At 42.2% G+C, this 16,489-nt stretch overlaps 1 long non-coding RNA gene across 3 annotated transcripts in view; it reads left to right on the forward strand.

The window, feature by feature from the left end:
* LOC144061751 (uncharacterized) overlaps nucleotides 1-16,489 on the forward strand; it is a 68,106-nt gene that overhangs the window by 7,204 nt on the left and 44,413 nt on the right. For all 3 annotated transcript variants that reach the window (XR_013296261.1, XR_013296260.1, XR_013296262.1), the window contains exon 3: nucleotides 8,225-8,462. This is a non-coding gene — a long non-coding RNA (uncharacterized LOC144061751). The remainder of the gene's footprint in view (nucleotides 1-8,224; nucleotides 8,463-16,489) is intronic.

Consider the following 16,489-nt stretch of genomic DNA (forward strand, 5'->3'; position numbering starts at 1 on the left):
GTATATTACCCAAAGCAATATTTTTCTAGGCATCGTTGCCCATAATAGAAAAATGGCCAATTTAGCCTTAAAAAAAAAAAACACAAAACAAAAATCCAAAGCTTCACTTTATTTTAAATCACTGTGAAATAGTGATTGGAGAACTCCCTCTAGTGGCCAAAGACTTGAATGCATTTAAATGAGGGCTTGACAAGTATTTTTTCAATGCTACCACATGGTGGCAGCACAGACTAGGATTGGCAAAATAAGTACTACTGTACTTTGTGGTCGTGGATATGCTGTGCTGCGCAATGTCACATCTAAGTGAGCATGCTTGGAGCAATGTGTGCCTTTTGTATCATTTAGTGTACTTTAATACGACCCCCCACTCAGGTTACAATGGATTACAGAAGTGATACGCTCAAAGCATTAAAGTAAGGTATTCCCCCGTAAAAAAAAAAAAAAGAGGCACTATTTATTTTGTAGGTATCAAAAATATGAATACTTTTGCATGTTGTCTTTTACTCTGCGGTAACCATTCGCGCCGCTTTAAGCTTGTCATACTGCTCTGTACTTGACAAAAGGCGGGTTCCACTCTGGACTGGTTGCCAGTCCAGTAATTATCCTAAAACAATAGCAGTAAGAGTTGTCCAGGCAGCGCTTGTCTTTTTGTCTGTTAGTACTCCAGGCTCAGAGCCCCCAGCAGGACCCCCGTGCCTTGGGGGGCTCCCGGGCAGCCAGAAAAGAGATTCCGAGGTCGGGTTAGCTCGCACGACGGCGGTCTGCGGGAGGTCTCATCACTCTCTCCACACTTTTGCTGTCAGCGCTTTTTGTCTGCGGTGACATAGCTGAGTGGCAAGGCGCGCACTCCCAGGTAACTGCTGGCACAGGATGAAAATTGAAAACCATGTGAACCCAGCAACTGCACAACACTCCAATAGTTGATTACCACAGATATACGTTGCTAACCAAAACAGCAGTACCTACTACCTACACATGGACATGTACAGTCTCGTAATGTTTTGTGCTTTATGTTCCTGTAGACTTGAATTTTGACTTATGGTCATTCCATGGTGTTGTGTCCCTCCATGTTTGAAACCCATGTGATCCACCCCACAACGTTGTGGGCATCCAAGTTTGAGACATACGCATTTAGGCCTTATTTCTTGTCGTCTTTTTCACCCCAAAAATGTAAACTCTATTTTTGACCATATTGACTGGCTGTGTTGGAATATAAAATATTTAAAATTATGTTAACCAAAGTTAGATTTTCACAATAATGTAAATAAAAACTCACTATTCAATTAATGTTTTAATGCCCCCCCCCCCCCCCCCGGATCAATACATAGAAAATGCCATGGAAATAAAAAAAATAATTGATTGATTGATCTGTCTGAGAAATATAAGGAAATCTGGTTTCATCCTGTTTTTCTACTGGATCTTGTTAGGTTGTGCAGGTGTTTCCTAAATGTTTTTTTTCCCTTTTTGGTAGTCTGTTGATTTTTCTTGGTTTCACACAGCTGAACTAACTCACTAAGTGAGAGTGTTGCATTTTGTCGCCGGCATCCTGCTGGGATTTTTAAATCTTGTTTTTGTCTTTGCGCTGTAATTAGCCACCCTTTTGAATTCCACCTCAACATTTAAATCACTTTTTACTTTGCTGTTTCTTCACAAACACACAATATTGTGTACCTCCTACTCAATCCAGCTCTTGTGTTCTGTGTAGCAACACTTTCACTCGTCATATGTCGTGTTATTGTCCATATAGAGACAGCTCTTAACAAGGCCGCAACCTTCTGTTTCTGCTTTGGCCAGCGAGTCCACCGTTGCCGTGGCGATCGCCGTCCATCACTTTAGGGTGGATAGCTTATGAATGAGTGGCGAAAACGAAGGGGCGTGTTTGTTTGCAAGTTGAGGTCAAAGATGAAAAATCACTCAACCTCCAGAAGAGCTGACAACATCTTTCAACAAAGTCCTCAGACTGGACTAGTTGGTAGTTTGTCTGTAGTTTGTTTATTTAATTTAATGCGCTAATTACATTCAAAGATATTGCCGTTGTCCAATGAAAAGCTTGCATCTCCTTCCAAGTTATGATTTTGAAATGAAAACCAACAAACAAAACATACATTTGTACATACACGACAACAATGTCATGATTTGAGTGAGTGAACATTACATTTTGAAATGTGGATCGTAAACTTGCCATGAGTTAAAATTCACCACAAATGTGAACTGAACATTTTTAACAGAAAATGATAGAGAGCCTTGCGTAGTTTGATTTGATCTTATTTCTTTGGCATTTCATCACTCTTAAATATTTTTTGTAAAATACATTTTCATATTGTAGTTCGTTTTTATGTAGGTTTTTCTAATTTGAATAATTTTGAATTTTAATGTAAAGTTTTTCACATTTTCAAAAATATTTTTTAATTTTAATAAACAATCAAAATCCAAAAAATGTTACATTTTAATTTTCACATTTGAAGTCATTATTAATTATAATGCACATTTTCAAATTAATATTTAATTTTAAGTGAACAAGTTTCACACTGTTTATTTTTTAGTAATTGTAATTTTTAATTGTGCAGTTATGTTTCTTTTTTTTCTAATAATTTAGATATATTTTGAAATGTAATTTTAATGTAATATTTTTTTTGTATTCTTGTTTTTTGGGAGGGGTTCATTCAAGATATTGTTCTATTTTCTTTTTCCCCAATAGTTTGCTCTTGTATTTAGCATTCCAGAGCTGCTAAACCGCCATTCATTTCAACCATAACTGCTCTGCAGGTGAATGTATCAATACAGTTTGATTGACTTAAAAAACTGGTGACTTTACATAATACTATATGCTTCTTTTTGCACAATTTTCTTGCTGTACACTGCGTGTGTATCGTATTGGTTTCTAACGTGAGCGTCGCCAGCGTTTCTTTTGGCTTCCCTTTTTTGTGCGCCATCAAAGGGGCCTGAGCAAAGAGACATGAGCCTTAATTGTTGTGCTTTATCAAGCGGATAAAGGCGGGACGGGCATCAATTGAGCACGCCTTTATTGTGCTACAAAGTGTGACAGACTGACGGGGAGGTAATTGGCAGGGGGCGGGGGTGTCGAAGATGATGGCGGGAGTGGACCCAAAGCAGGCTAAACGGGAACAGTCCAAGTATTTAGCGCAAAAAAAAACAGTCGAAGGGCAGGGAATCACTTTTCAGCTTTAGCCAATACGGTATAATATTTTTTTTAAATAGTGGCTGTCATGTCGTGTTCACAATGTTGTGTGCATCCTTGTAATAAAGCTACTGAACGTAGAATATTCCATTTTGAATCGCTACTGCCACCTGCTGGTGAAAAAATTTAACTGCAAATACCGTTTTTCACATACACACCACGCACATTACGTCACAGCCGCAGGCAGGGCGCGGGAAATTCTAACCCGATTCCAGTCTGAAAACTATTGGCCAGAGGCTTGCAGGAGTACCCATTGTGAACAGCTAAGGTGTTAATCTACTAATTAGAAGGCATTTCAGTCATAAATGGTCAAATAAAAAGCTTACTGTTTTTTTTTTTGGGGGGGGGGGGGGGTTCCATATTGCAGCGTTAAATTTTGACGAGGATAAGCAGTTCAGAAGATGGATGGATGGATGGATTATAAATCCACAAGGTTGTGTGTTTCTATGCTAAATGTTCTGAAGATTAGATTTAGACTTCTTTAACATGATTTACCCACAGTGTTGTGTGTGTTCATGTCTATGTTCTATCACATAGATTTTACCAAGACTTTGTTTGACATGTACTCGCTCCACAATGTTGTGTTTAATTTAGACTCGAACGTGATTGCACCACAATGTAGTGTGTGTGTGTGTCTATGTTTATATTCTGTAGATTCGATTTAGACATAAACTCCGAAATCCACAATGTTGTGTGCCTCTATTTCTTAGACTTTGACCAATTTTTATATTCTGTTGACTTAACTTGAACTTCTACTCTGACATGTGATCGCCCCACAATGTTGTGTCTATTTTATTTATGTTCTTTAGACTTAGACTGTGACATGATCTCCCCCCAATGTTGTGTGCCTCTGGTGTTTGAGACCTCTGAAATTGGATTGTTCCACAATGTTGTGTTTTACTGTTTGGTAGAATAGAGTAAAACTAAGACTGACATTACATTCCGGAGCATTTGTTGTTTTGCTGTGTAATAGCCCTTTTTATTTTATTTAATTTGAAGTCCACATTCACTTGACATAAACTGTAATATACTGGTACTATTGTTTATTATTATTCCAAAAATGGACTAAGCACCTCCTCCCATCTGCAGTTGAGTAAATAAATGGGTACAATTTGCGGAAATATGGTGGCTAACTTTTCTTTAGTGTCTGCAAATACGGCAATTAGCATTTTAAGAGTTCTGTAGGATTTAAATGTTTGCCGAGTTGGATATTCGCAGCGCGGCGCAGCTTGCTAATGTCGGCGGCTAATGTTGGCCGCCATCCATTACCTCTGAACTGATGGCTCCGCTTCTGATTATGCTGCAGCCATGTGACGGCCATTAGAGCATCATTTCCAATCTGTGCTCGACACAGCACTTTTAATTAGCGCGTTTAGCTTTGATCAAGACTGTAAGCGCGAGGGGGGAATATCTACTTTGCTCTGTGCTGACTGGAGAGGCGTTTGTTTGGCTCCAGAGGTGGCAAGTGGACTGACTATACATTAGTAAAAGTACAGATACAACTCGTTTACAAACAAAACTACTCAAAGTCTAGATACCTGAAAAATCGACTCCAGTTTAGTCTTAGTCATTTCCCACCACTGTTCGTTTCGTACGACCATTCCCATCGCTGACTGTGCTGGCTGACATGAATATATGAGAGTTTTTATGTTTGCAGTCAAAAGGCAGAGTTAAGTGGGTCTTGTTGTGTGCCAGTGAGCAGGGTGTAAGAGGGTGGCGGCAGCGGGGGCGGATGAAGGCAAGGACCCCCCCCCACCTCCGCACCCCCCGCGTAGCACCATGCCTAATCGGCCCTTTCTCGCCAGGGTCAAGACTTTCTGTCTGGGTCCACGGTGCTCCCTGCCACCGAGGGCCGGCCCATTCAGGCGCACAATGTCCCTGTCAGTCCCGACAACACTTCCTGCCTCCGCTGGCTCCAGCCCTCGCAGGGATACACAATATTTCACGGCTCCCAACAATGGCCTGTCTGCCCGCACCCACCATATGGTTACTATGGCCCCGCAATATTGACACACATCACTAATTATTCAAAGAGGCCGCAGCGGCACGTCGGGGAGTTTCCCTCCCCTGCAGCTCGGATATGCGGACGCTAGTGTGGGATTACACTTGGATGGATTTCCATTTACTCGAAAAAGACTGATATGATGCATATTGAAGGGTCTTTGTGTAGCCTTAAGAACACGTGGGCAACAGTCAATCGACATCCAGTCCACCGTTTGATGGATGTCACGATTTGTTCCCCTTGGAAATCCCAAATGACTTCATAAATCACAATTAGATTCAAGATTCAAGAATCTATCAATTACTGGAGAACTTAACTACTTGTTGCGCAATTTAACTCGGGGGAAATAAATCGAAATAGGATCGGACTGAGCTCTTGTGAATTGAAATTGAATTGATTGAGGAAATTAGAATCCATACCCAGCCCTAGTCATTTGGACAGATTGTGAATTCTGGCAAAAAGTTGAAGACGTTGGAATTCAAGTACCGGTGGTCCGGTACATATTTCTTTGATCGTCATAGTTTTTCCCTTCCTGCTATTGTTAAGATGACATTAGCGTCAGGGACGTTTGATGCCACTTTTTTCAGACCGATACCAGCACACATACTCAACTCTTGCGTAGTCACCAATAACACTACCAGTTTCAGAAAGCAGGTGAGCTTTGATTGATCATTACCTGAGCCCTGAGCAAATGTGATGTCATTTTCAGTCGACAGCTATAGTGGCAAAATGGCCGTCCCCTAAGATTGATAGAAACGCCAACCAATGGATTTTGCTCCTTTAACTAGCACTAAGGAACTTTTCAACCTTACTAAAATGTTTTTATAACTCTTTTGATGAAACATCGACATAAAACTAGTTGAATGGTACCTTTGCCATGACCTGAGGGGGTCTGTATCATTTTTACCGGCACTAAGCAACTTTGAGGAAAATGGTAGGAACACTGCCACACAAAAAACTACAAATTTGTTGACCCCGTTATGGCATACATCACTTTCCCCTTTCCCCATTCGTTATAAAGACGGAATAGTCCATTTGAATGTCGACGCACGATTACTGCTTCCCTGGCAGAAGCTGCAAAACAACAGAAAAGTTTTGTCTGAGGAGACAAAAAAGAAAAAAGAAAAAGGTAAGCTACCCTGGATATAAGGACAGTCAGGGATCAATATTGGCCTGGGCTTTAACTTCGCAATGCACTTGTCCTCATGGGAAACGTGGTCTTCCTTCAGGCATAACATGACCGCTTTTGTCCATATGGCGCCGCCATAAACAATGTCAACTGAAAGTTCCTTCGTGTTGCACAAACAAAATGCTAATCGGAATGCCGTGTTTAGACTTGTAAGGGCACATACAACATATCATTGGAAAGAAAATGTTTGGGTTGACGTCCGCTTAAATAAGGTGCTAGGGAAGGCATTAACATTTTCTCAGTTGCTCTTAACATCTATTAAAGTGCTTCATGACATACTGTAGCCACCATAGGAAAATGCTAGTCCGGTGTGACAACAGTTATAAGAACCTCTGCATTGCACATTAGGAGGATAAACAGATTCAAAATATTAGAATTTGAAAGCATCAACGTTCACATGATGTTATGAGAAGTCATTGAAAGGTAACTGCAGCCACGTCTGCCTGTGGGTTTGTTTCACCTGAGGGGGCTTCTATTAGACGGCTTATTCATTCAAATGTGGGAGGCGTCCGGCAATTAATTGTGGCAAATTATAGCAGGGGATTTCTTGGTTCTCTCCGTCTTTATATTTGCAGTATGTTGTAGGCAGTTTTCCACTGAGTACTCGCATGAATATTTAAGCTACCTTGCGCTGTCATCTCATTGATGTGTTCTGTTTAAACATGCAGCAACGCAAAATGCAAGTTGGCTAATGAGCCGTTGTTTGCTCTTCTGTGAAAATGTGCCGCCATTGTCTAATTGAGCTGCAGCTCCTGTGCGTGATTTCAATTTTTTTTTCTTTCTTTCTTTCTTAAATGCTATCAAGAGAAACTTGCTGCTGCATCTGAGAATTTTTCCATTTCATTTTCCATCTCAGCCCTGGCGGGAGGGGGACACAAAATGACTGAACCACTTAAATGTGTCATTCTACATGTTTTCACTGTGGACTCATTTCACTGCTGTAGCAAACTTTTGTTTAGTAGCAGCCACCTCTAATCGACACAACGGCTTATTAGGACCACGTATAAATATATATTTTTTTAGAGGGCGGGGGCAATATTCCGAGAAAAGAACTTGCAAATTTGCGACTTTATAAAGTCATAAAAAAAACATGCCAATTTGCAAGTTTATAAAGTGGCAAATTTTCAGGAAAAAAAAACGAATTATTATTTACACATTCACAGATTTTCTTTTTTTTTTTTGTACAAGTAGCTAAGTTGATGTGTCGAATCTGCTGCTCTCCATCGTTCACTTGCATTGACCTAAAGTATGCTAGCTTCTTATTGGTTAGTGTTTAGTCAGCTGATAGAGGATCAGGAAGTGTTGTCGCTCTAGCTTCCGTGTATGACGAGTAAAGTTTAAATTAAGAATGAATCCGTCTCCATCCTGCCTTTTCATTTTATAAACAGTGTCCCATTAACCACCAACGAATCCTCACATTAGCCTATAGCTACGCTACGTGTATTTCTCGTAAGTTTCTGACTTTTTTCTTGAAAATCTGCCACTTTATAAAGTCGCAAATTCACGCCTTTTTTTGTGTGTGCAAATTTGCAAGTTTTTTTCTCTGAATATTGTCACCATCCTCTAAAGAAAAAAATATATTTATACGTGGCCCTAATACGTCGTCGTAAATCTACCTGCTTACACTGTGAAATTGGAAATATCTCATTTTGAGACTGACTTAAAAACGTTCCAGTGGTTGAATGGAAAGAACAAAACTTGAGAACATGCAATTTGACTTCCTGACATCAATATTTGCTATAATAATGTTACCTTTAACATCACAAGTGTGAATCGAGTGTTGGTTTTGTGCGAGTCCTGCTTCTTGACCGGCCATCCTTGCATTTTCTCACAGCAGGCCCAGTCTGTCCCTAAGCAGGAGCGGTGGGAACGTTCCCTTGTGCAGCCGGCCATGACAGGCCCATGTCGGGCCGGGCCTCGGCTCATCCACACCACGGAGCAAGTGATTGACAGGTCTCACCGGGGGAGGAGGGACTTCCTATCTGTCATTCAGAACGGCCGGTGGCGGGATGAAGACGCCACGTGACGACATCGCTGGTGGGGTCTCTGTATCAAACAAGCCAACGCAAGAGGTAGGTATCAGTTTTCTTGTGTGTATGATATATTTTTTGAGTGCAAACTGTATTGACAACTTTACACATATTAACAGAAAACTTTCAAAACATTTGAAAGTAAAGAAAGGCAAGTTTCTAAAATAACTGAAAGACAAATTATATTATATTATAGCAAAGTTTTTAACCTGTATTTAAAAGCATTTGCACTCAGGGCTAATTTCGTTTGCATGCAGCATAACATCTAAATGCCCGTTCACCATGTTTGCTTTAAACTCTGGGCTACACAAATTGACCTGAGTCTGCAGACCTCAGAACCCGACTGGGTTTATATTCAGTCAGCATTTCTTTCTCTTTGTTTTTGGGACCATGGCAATATTTAAAATAGGACATTTTTTTACGTTTTTGGGAGCAAATGAAGTTAATATATTTGTCTTTTATAATTTTCTCATTTTCTGAACCTCAAAATAAGAGGCAGAAGTGTCTCATTAAAAAGTAAATTTCCCATAACATGTCCGCTTTAATGCTTGGGTCCGGTCCGAAGAACCAAATAACAAGTGTGAACGCGGGCCTTTAAAGTCATCTAATGGTGAAGGTTGCCACAAGTCCAGATGTTGTCGAGCTTCTCCGTCCTCTCCCGGCTCGTGTTATGTGCTGTGCCACATCTGTCCGGGCGTAGGTGTGCCATATTGTGTCCCATCTGCCACGCACACATGCAGCACGGCCAGAAAGTGCTCATTTTAAGCAAGGCCGTAAACGCTTTAATTCATGGGCGTGGAACAGCGGCTTTTCTAAGAGCGCTCCCAGGACCCGAGCCCAGCCGGAAAGCTTTTGGCAGCTGACGGACAGATTTCGCCTTCCTGCTCGCCGCACGAAACTCTCTGTCAAGTGCGCGCCGTCCACGCCGTGACACGCTGGCGCGAGAAAAAAGCAGGCTTCCTTTTCCTGCGCGCATCTCGCCATCTGTCCTTCTTCTGCACCTCCGTCTCGTTGTGTCTATCCGCCGGTCCAAGGGGGCAGTACGGAAGCGAATGTCACCCCCGTCCCAATGTTGCTTGAGGGAAATTGACTCTTTAGCCTCGGTGCTGTCGGCGGCCATATGCTGATGTTTTCATATTCGGCAGATACGCGCGTGGGGAACCGTAACGTCAGAATTACAACCGCCACGCCTCGTCTGTCGCGCCGCCCAACTCCCAATGCCAGCGTCCCGTTAATGGCGTCCCTCCGCCGGCCCCGTTGGCAGGATTCTGTCTTCGTTTTCGCGTGTTTAGCACGCCGTTCTTATTAAACATTCACAGGCACAGGCAAGAGGCCGCGTGGACCGTCTCGCACGGCGCCGAGCTGTGGGCAGCTTATTCATATTTCATGCCTCGGTCTGCTCCCGCCCTGTTAATTAGGCCGCTAGCTTGTCGTTAAAGCCCGCCGAGAGCAAACTTTTCTCTCGTTACAAAACTTGTTGTGCTGATGTGGAGCTTTTCCAAGCGACGGAGGGTTGAGATCAGTGGTGTCCAAACTACGTCCTGCCTGCGGCATCTATCTTTATTACGATTATGCTGATTTTGTAATTGTGGAGTGTAATAATTGAAATTGTAATTGAATTTCGATTAATTGCACAGCCCTAGTCTCAAGGACACATTCATTGATTTTTTTCATTTTCGTCTCTATATTTTTGGGGGTCAAATTTCAGGACTTCTCCAAACTTTAAATTGCCCGACTCTAAATCAGGCTAGACTGATTCACGCATCGAATACATCAAGCTAAGGTTGATTGAAGGTGGGCTGTCATTGAGACCCTCAGCGGATCCGCGGTTCCTGACTGGCCGTGTTACATAAGTGTACGTCGTTTAAAAATGGCGTTCGCCGTCCGCCCAGGTCGGCCTTGTTGCCTGTAATCGGCGGCGTGGCGCGGCGCGGCGTGCGGCTGACAGATGCCCGCTCCAGCTGGTACAGAAGGGGGGGTGGAGTTTTATCGCCCAGTTGGAACGGGGGTCCTCGCACCCCTCCACAGCACTGGCCGCCGTCGCCGCATTTAATGAGTCACGAATTGCCTGTTTGTCTTCTGCTCCCTGCTGTTTCCGCACTCCCCCTTCCAGAACAATCCCTGAAACACATGCTGCCGCGCTCCGCCGAGCAGCCGGACTCGGCGGCCCAGCCAAACCGTTAGGAAGAACAAAGTTGTCATCTTTGTTTTATTATTCCAACCGCCCTCCCTTCTTCTTTTTTGTTACTTCCTTGCCTCATCCGACCGAGCGAGGGACGGGCCGCGATGTCGTAAAGCCGCCCGATCAGATGCTGCGCCTGACCTCGCCAATATGGCCGCCCCCGAGTAAGCGGCGACCATTTGAAGCCCCTGACAAACACGTAAATGGTTCTATAATTGAGCTGCTGTCGTCCAGTTGATGCTTTACATTACAAGGAGAGATGAACAGGTGGTGAATTAAGCTTGCGGAGAAAAGCAAAACATGAAAGTTGAGCAAGATTACAAATGTGTTTTGGCGACAAAAGCGAAAGGGGCGATCCAAGAAGACACGCTGAGACGCTTGGATGATGATCACATGCAGCAGACAAACAACACAAACACTTTTTGGGCTTTTTGCACCTTCTCCAAGATGCCTTCAGTTTCTGCTCTATGTAGCAAGTAGATTGCGGATTTATAATGTTTTTCTTTCAGTGTAGTACCGCGATGTGCAACATGTCATGCAGAACTCCTGGAAGTGATGCAGTATAGTGATGGGAAGAAGAGGATGCTTAAGTGTAATACAGTAGCAGGTTTTGCCCTTTTAGAATTTGCTGTTATCAAAGACTTATTTTCTCTGTGTCGCTCCTGCTTCATCTCCTACATCAATGCTCATTTCCGTTAGCTTATCTGTGACGTTTCACATTATAGTTTAGCGTTAAGCTAGCGGAGTTTCATTAGACCAGGGGTCTCAAACTTAATATTCCGATAATGAAAAAATAACATTAATGGTTCTTCAAAATGTGAACAAGATTGGTTTGATTTCTTGAGCACTACAAACTCTGGTCACCAAAGTTCTCTTCACGGCAGGTTTTGAAAAAGACATTACTGGGATTGGGTGACAGAACATCTTCTCCTCCCGTTTGTTGTCACTTCAAAAATTTACCTTTTGCCGAAGGCTGTCATGAGCCTGAGCTATGGTAGCCCGGAAGTGATTAAAAAAACAACAACCACAAAAATAATTAAAGACAAAACGTCTATGGCAATGATGCATTAACATTAAATTTAATGTCAAGTCGGGGGCCGCAAAATATCATCCTGTGGGCCACAAATGGCCCCTGAGCCGCAATTTTGAGACCCCTAATTTACAGTTCAGTTACACATTTTTATGTTTACATATATAATGTCTAACTTTTTGACTGCCCAAAATGTTAAATAACGTTTAGTAAAATCCTATGGAGGAGTGCCAAAGACGTTAAAAGACGTTTGTTTCAAAACAGAGGTGAAACTAACCATTTTCTATTGTTGCTTACTGAAAAACGGAATAAGGTAGAAACAAACTTTTTTTTTCTGATGAAAGATGAGAGTCCAATCTTTGGAATTTGGTAGTATGTGTGTTTCCATAGTCCAAACACAACATTTTCTGTGGACCTTGAAAGATCAGTCAAAATGCTTAAATCGGCTGGCACTGGGGACAACCCGTTTCTGAAAACATCTGTCAGTCAAAGAGTTAATTATCTTTTAGAATTGATTAATGGCATATCAAAAATGTATTTGACACACAGTATGAGTAAACTAAACATATACATCACGATAAAACTGTACAAGCTAGCTTGTGTCTGCTAATATCTGTGACCGGCAACTTCTGTCGTCTCCATAAAGACACGCAAACAAGGTGTAGCCCAGGGACGCGGGAGCATCAAGTCCCGTCCCTGGAATTTTGGCAGCGCCCGGGTTCGTCCCAGCGGCGTGAAATCCTCGTGGTACGGCGCGTCCCCTTTGTGCACGTCACCCGGCTCTGCGAGCGACATTCTTCTCATTGTACGGGTCATCGAGACAGAGGCGGACGGCGTGAAAAGCTCCTCGGCGGGGGGAAACAATGTCTCCGGGGACGCCCATAAATGTCTGCCGTTCAGTTTGGGGGCCCATTGACTCTTTGCCTCCCTGCCAAGCGGGACCCTGTCAGACCAGCCCCTCTCTCTAACAGCTTAATTAGCAGAAAGGACAACAATGTCCCAGCCTGTTTTGGAAACAAGAAAGGGCCTGAAAAAGGCCGCTCTCCCCGCCTCTCATTGTCCCGCCATAACACCGACTTTGACTCGTCTCTTCAGCCCAGGACAAATAAAACAACATTCCTGCACTGTTGCATGAGGAGCATGACGACTGGCTTGACGGACAAGCCGCTCCTCGGCTTCTTCTGTCGTCTGTTTGGAAGCAGAAAGGGGAGGAGGAGGGTTCAGATTTATGCCAGCACAAGAGTGCGTTCGAGAAAACTGCCAAGTTGGACATTCCGCACTTCGAGTGGGAAAACCGCAATGGAATGACGCTTGAAGTCGGGGGTTCCTACTTTAAATCAGTGTAGCTAAACCTGAAAAAGGGGCACTAAAAGACAATAGAACAGGGGTGGGAAAAGTATGGAAAATCATGATTTAGCACATATTAATGTAACATGTTTATTGTGGACATGTGCATTTTTAACAATGAGCCTTTTTACTTCTTGTACATGAAGCGGAATGACCTTGGCAGATAAACCTGCTCAACACAGAAAAGTCCCTCTTTGTTTTTAGATTGCTTTCCTCCCTGTTGAACTCACCTCTGGAATCTTCCCATGATAATTTACTGTGCACTCTTTCCCAACCGCCATCTTGTATAGACTGCTCGGCAAGACTTGTGCAAATTTGAAGTTTCAAATATAAAACCCAATAGTTTTATTGATCTTGCCTAACTACTGAAAATTCCACAAGCTCAAGGGCTACAAATGATAAAAACAAAAGAAAACAATAAACATTTTATTTTATTTTGTTTTACTGTAGAGGAACGGCAGAGCTTACACGTCTTGCACCACCGAGCGGTTTCAGGTAGAGACTGACGGAGCGTTGATGTCCACCAAACCTTTCGATTCAACGTTTGCAGTTTGTCAAAACGTGGATGACTGAGAATCTACACTGACATCTTTTTTTTTTTGTCTACAAGTGCCCTGTGATTGGCAGGCAGCCAATCCGATCCCGCTCCTTAAAGTTCACGCGTGACTCCTAATGACCCTAAAAGATGGATGTAAAGAACTTCTCAACTACAATATAAAAGAAGCGAACTGCTGCTTTCAATAGACTCGACAGATGCCACCTCCACATTCCAGCGTGGTGAATCCTTTCATCTTTTGACCCCCAGTAATATGATTTCCATTTTTCACAATAATGGTGACGTGGACGATGATAATGCGGTTTGTTATGTTATGCTAATAGCGCACACTCCCATTCGACCTTCTTCTTCGTCGTCGTCTACTGTCCATCGGCAGCATACAGACTGACTGACGGACGTCTGCTTCTATTTTCTTGTTTCATTGCCGGTGCACATTACGATTTGTTTTTTCCTCAAAAATCTTTCCTTGACATCACACAACAGGGCCAGATTGATTTTCACGTGAACAAGGCTGCCAACAGGGGCTCTGCAACCTTTGCCCCCTCATTCCTGACTTTGGAGTGTCTTCCCATCATGTCTTCTCTTGGACATGTAGCACACTTAACTAAAATGGGGTTGAATAGTAATTCCCAATTTTTGAATACTTAAAAAAATGATGTGGTATTTCTTTCATGTTTATTTATTTATGTATTTATTTATTTACCAGGAATAGTAAGACAAGCTTGAGGTTGTCTTTAAAACTCAGTGTGAAGACCCAAATAAAAAGTCACGGGATGTTTCTAAAAATATGTATATATATTTTTAATTGTGTGTGTGTGTGTGTGTGCGTGTGTGTGCGTGTGTGTGCGTGTGTGCGTGTGTGTGCGTGTGTGTGCGTGCGAGTTTGTGCTCTTTAGTTCAACTGAAACCTATTAAAAATCCCATACTCTTCACCTTAACCGGATACTTCAGAGTCCCGCCAGAGTCGTGAAGTTGTCAGGAGACCAGAGGAAGGATCAAAGAAAAAAGATGAAAGATAATTGATCATTTTTATATTGTAACATTCTGTCCTTTTTCTTGAAATATAGGCAACTTTTTTTTTTCAGAGTATAAGATCAACCAGGGCCATTTTGCAAAAACAGATTTGTGAATAATGATGAAACTTAGCTATATTCTAATGCTAATTGCTGCAAAATAGAAACAGCTAGAAATATACTTCTTCTTCCTGATGAAAGAAGAGACTCTAATCTTTCTTTTGGTAGATTCCATGTTTTTATAGCAACAGAACACAATATTCTGTGGGCCTTGCAAAATCCAGTAAAACAGCCGGGAGAAAAGGAAGTTGCTTCAGTGAAAATGGCTGCAAGTGAATGAACAACAGAATGAAAAGTTGGACTTCTAATCTTTTTTTTTTTACTTGTTTCTGTGCTGGTTAATTGAAATATTACTTGAGGTGAAATCATTCCATGGCCCCAAAAAAGACAGCGGTCCCAAGCTAGGCTCAAAAAGTTTGCTATCGACCCCCCTGCGTGTGTGAAGTAAGATGGGAAAAAGTCTTCGTCCTTCCTGGGAAGTTGCAGATGAGGACGTTCTCTACATAAAAAGCCGGCGGCACCTCCAAGGGCAGCAAATTTATGCCGCCGGCGAGGCTTTGTGACGCCGCCTCTATATCATATTCTTGCGACGGACCGGTGGGTGGTCTGACACGGGAAGGTTGAATCTGGTTCATGCGTGGCCACGTTCATTGAGTGGCACAAGGTTATGCACGCCGTACGTCTTGATGTGCTGGCCGAAATTGACACGACGAACTGATAGACGGCGGCTTCGGCTGGCCCGGGACTGAACTTCAGGCTCACAACAGCACTTGTTCCCGCTGGATTTATTGACGGCCCATCAAAACGGTGTAAAATCAACACAATGAGCGGCGTTTAATGCTGACACTCACTCGCTTTTCTTTGTGCCTGCTCATAAACTTGAACTAAAAAAAAAATGGACATAAAACACAAAAAAATCAAGTCTTAAATCTCGCCGGACGTTAAACTGCTCCGAGCACAAAGAGGATAAAGTGAAATAAAGCATCATGCACACAATTGACTACTTGTGTCCTTCATTCATTATTTATCAGCACTTTGGTCAAAATGGTCAATCGATTTGAATGGAGGGAATATCAGCGAAGGACAGCATCTATTAAATAATATTATATCATTTTAACTGAAGACTTAGTCTTAGATGTACTGTTAACTGCTCATTTTTCCTGAAAGCAATATTTTTATTCTCAGGGCAGCACAGTTACCGAGTGGGTTAACACGTCTGCCTCACAGTTTTGAGGTTCGATTCTCGTTATAGTTTGCATCTTTTCCTTCTTCATCCACCCCACAATGCAAAAACATTCGTCTTTGCTTAACAAACTGACTGACTAACTAATAATTGACCTTGACTCTAAATCAAGGGTGTCAAATTCATTTTAGCTCGCAGACCACATTCATCCCAATTTGCTTTCAAGTGGTGTGCCTGACCAATGTATTTGTGGCTTAACTCATTTGTTCCCATAAATATGTTCTATTTTAAATATTACCAGTGTCCCAAATACGTATTTATACGTTACCTATGTTGTTGTTTTTTAATGCAGCCTCAGAATTGAAGCAGGACACTTGAAGAATGGTAGTTATTACAAAAACGGCCAGCAGATGGCAGCGGAGTATAAGAGATCAACCAGGGCCATGTTAGAAAAAACCTCAATTACTCACAATTCTAAATAAATTAGTAACTAATGATGAAACTTAGCTATATTCTAATGCTACTTGCTGCAAAATGGAAACAGATAGAAATATACTTTTTTTTTTCCTAATGAAAGAAAAGGCTAATCTTTCTTTTGGCAGTTTCCATGTTTTTTTTTAATAGTAATAGTATGCAATATTCTGTGGGCCTTACAAAATCAGTCAAAATCCAGTAAAACAGCCGGGAGCGAAAGGGGG

This window comes from Vanacampus margaritifer, chromosome 12 (genome assembly GCF_051991255.1).
Source record: "Vanacampus margaritifer isolate UIUO_Vmar chromosome 12, RoL_Vmar_1.0, whole genome shotgun sequence".
Lineage (NCBI taxonomy): Eukaryota > Metazoa > Chordata > Actinopteri > Syngnathiformes > Syngnathidae > Vanacampus > Vanacampus margaritifer.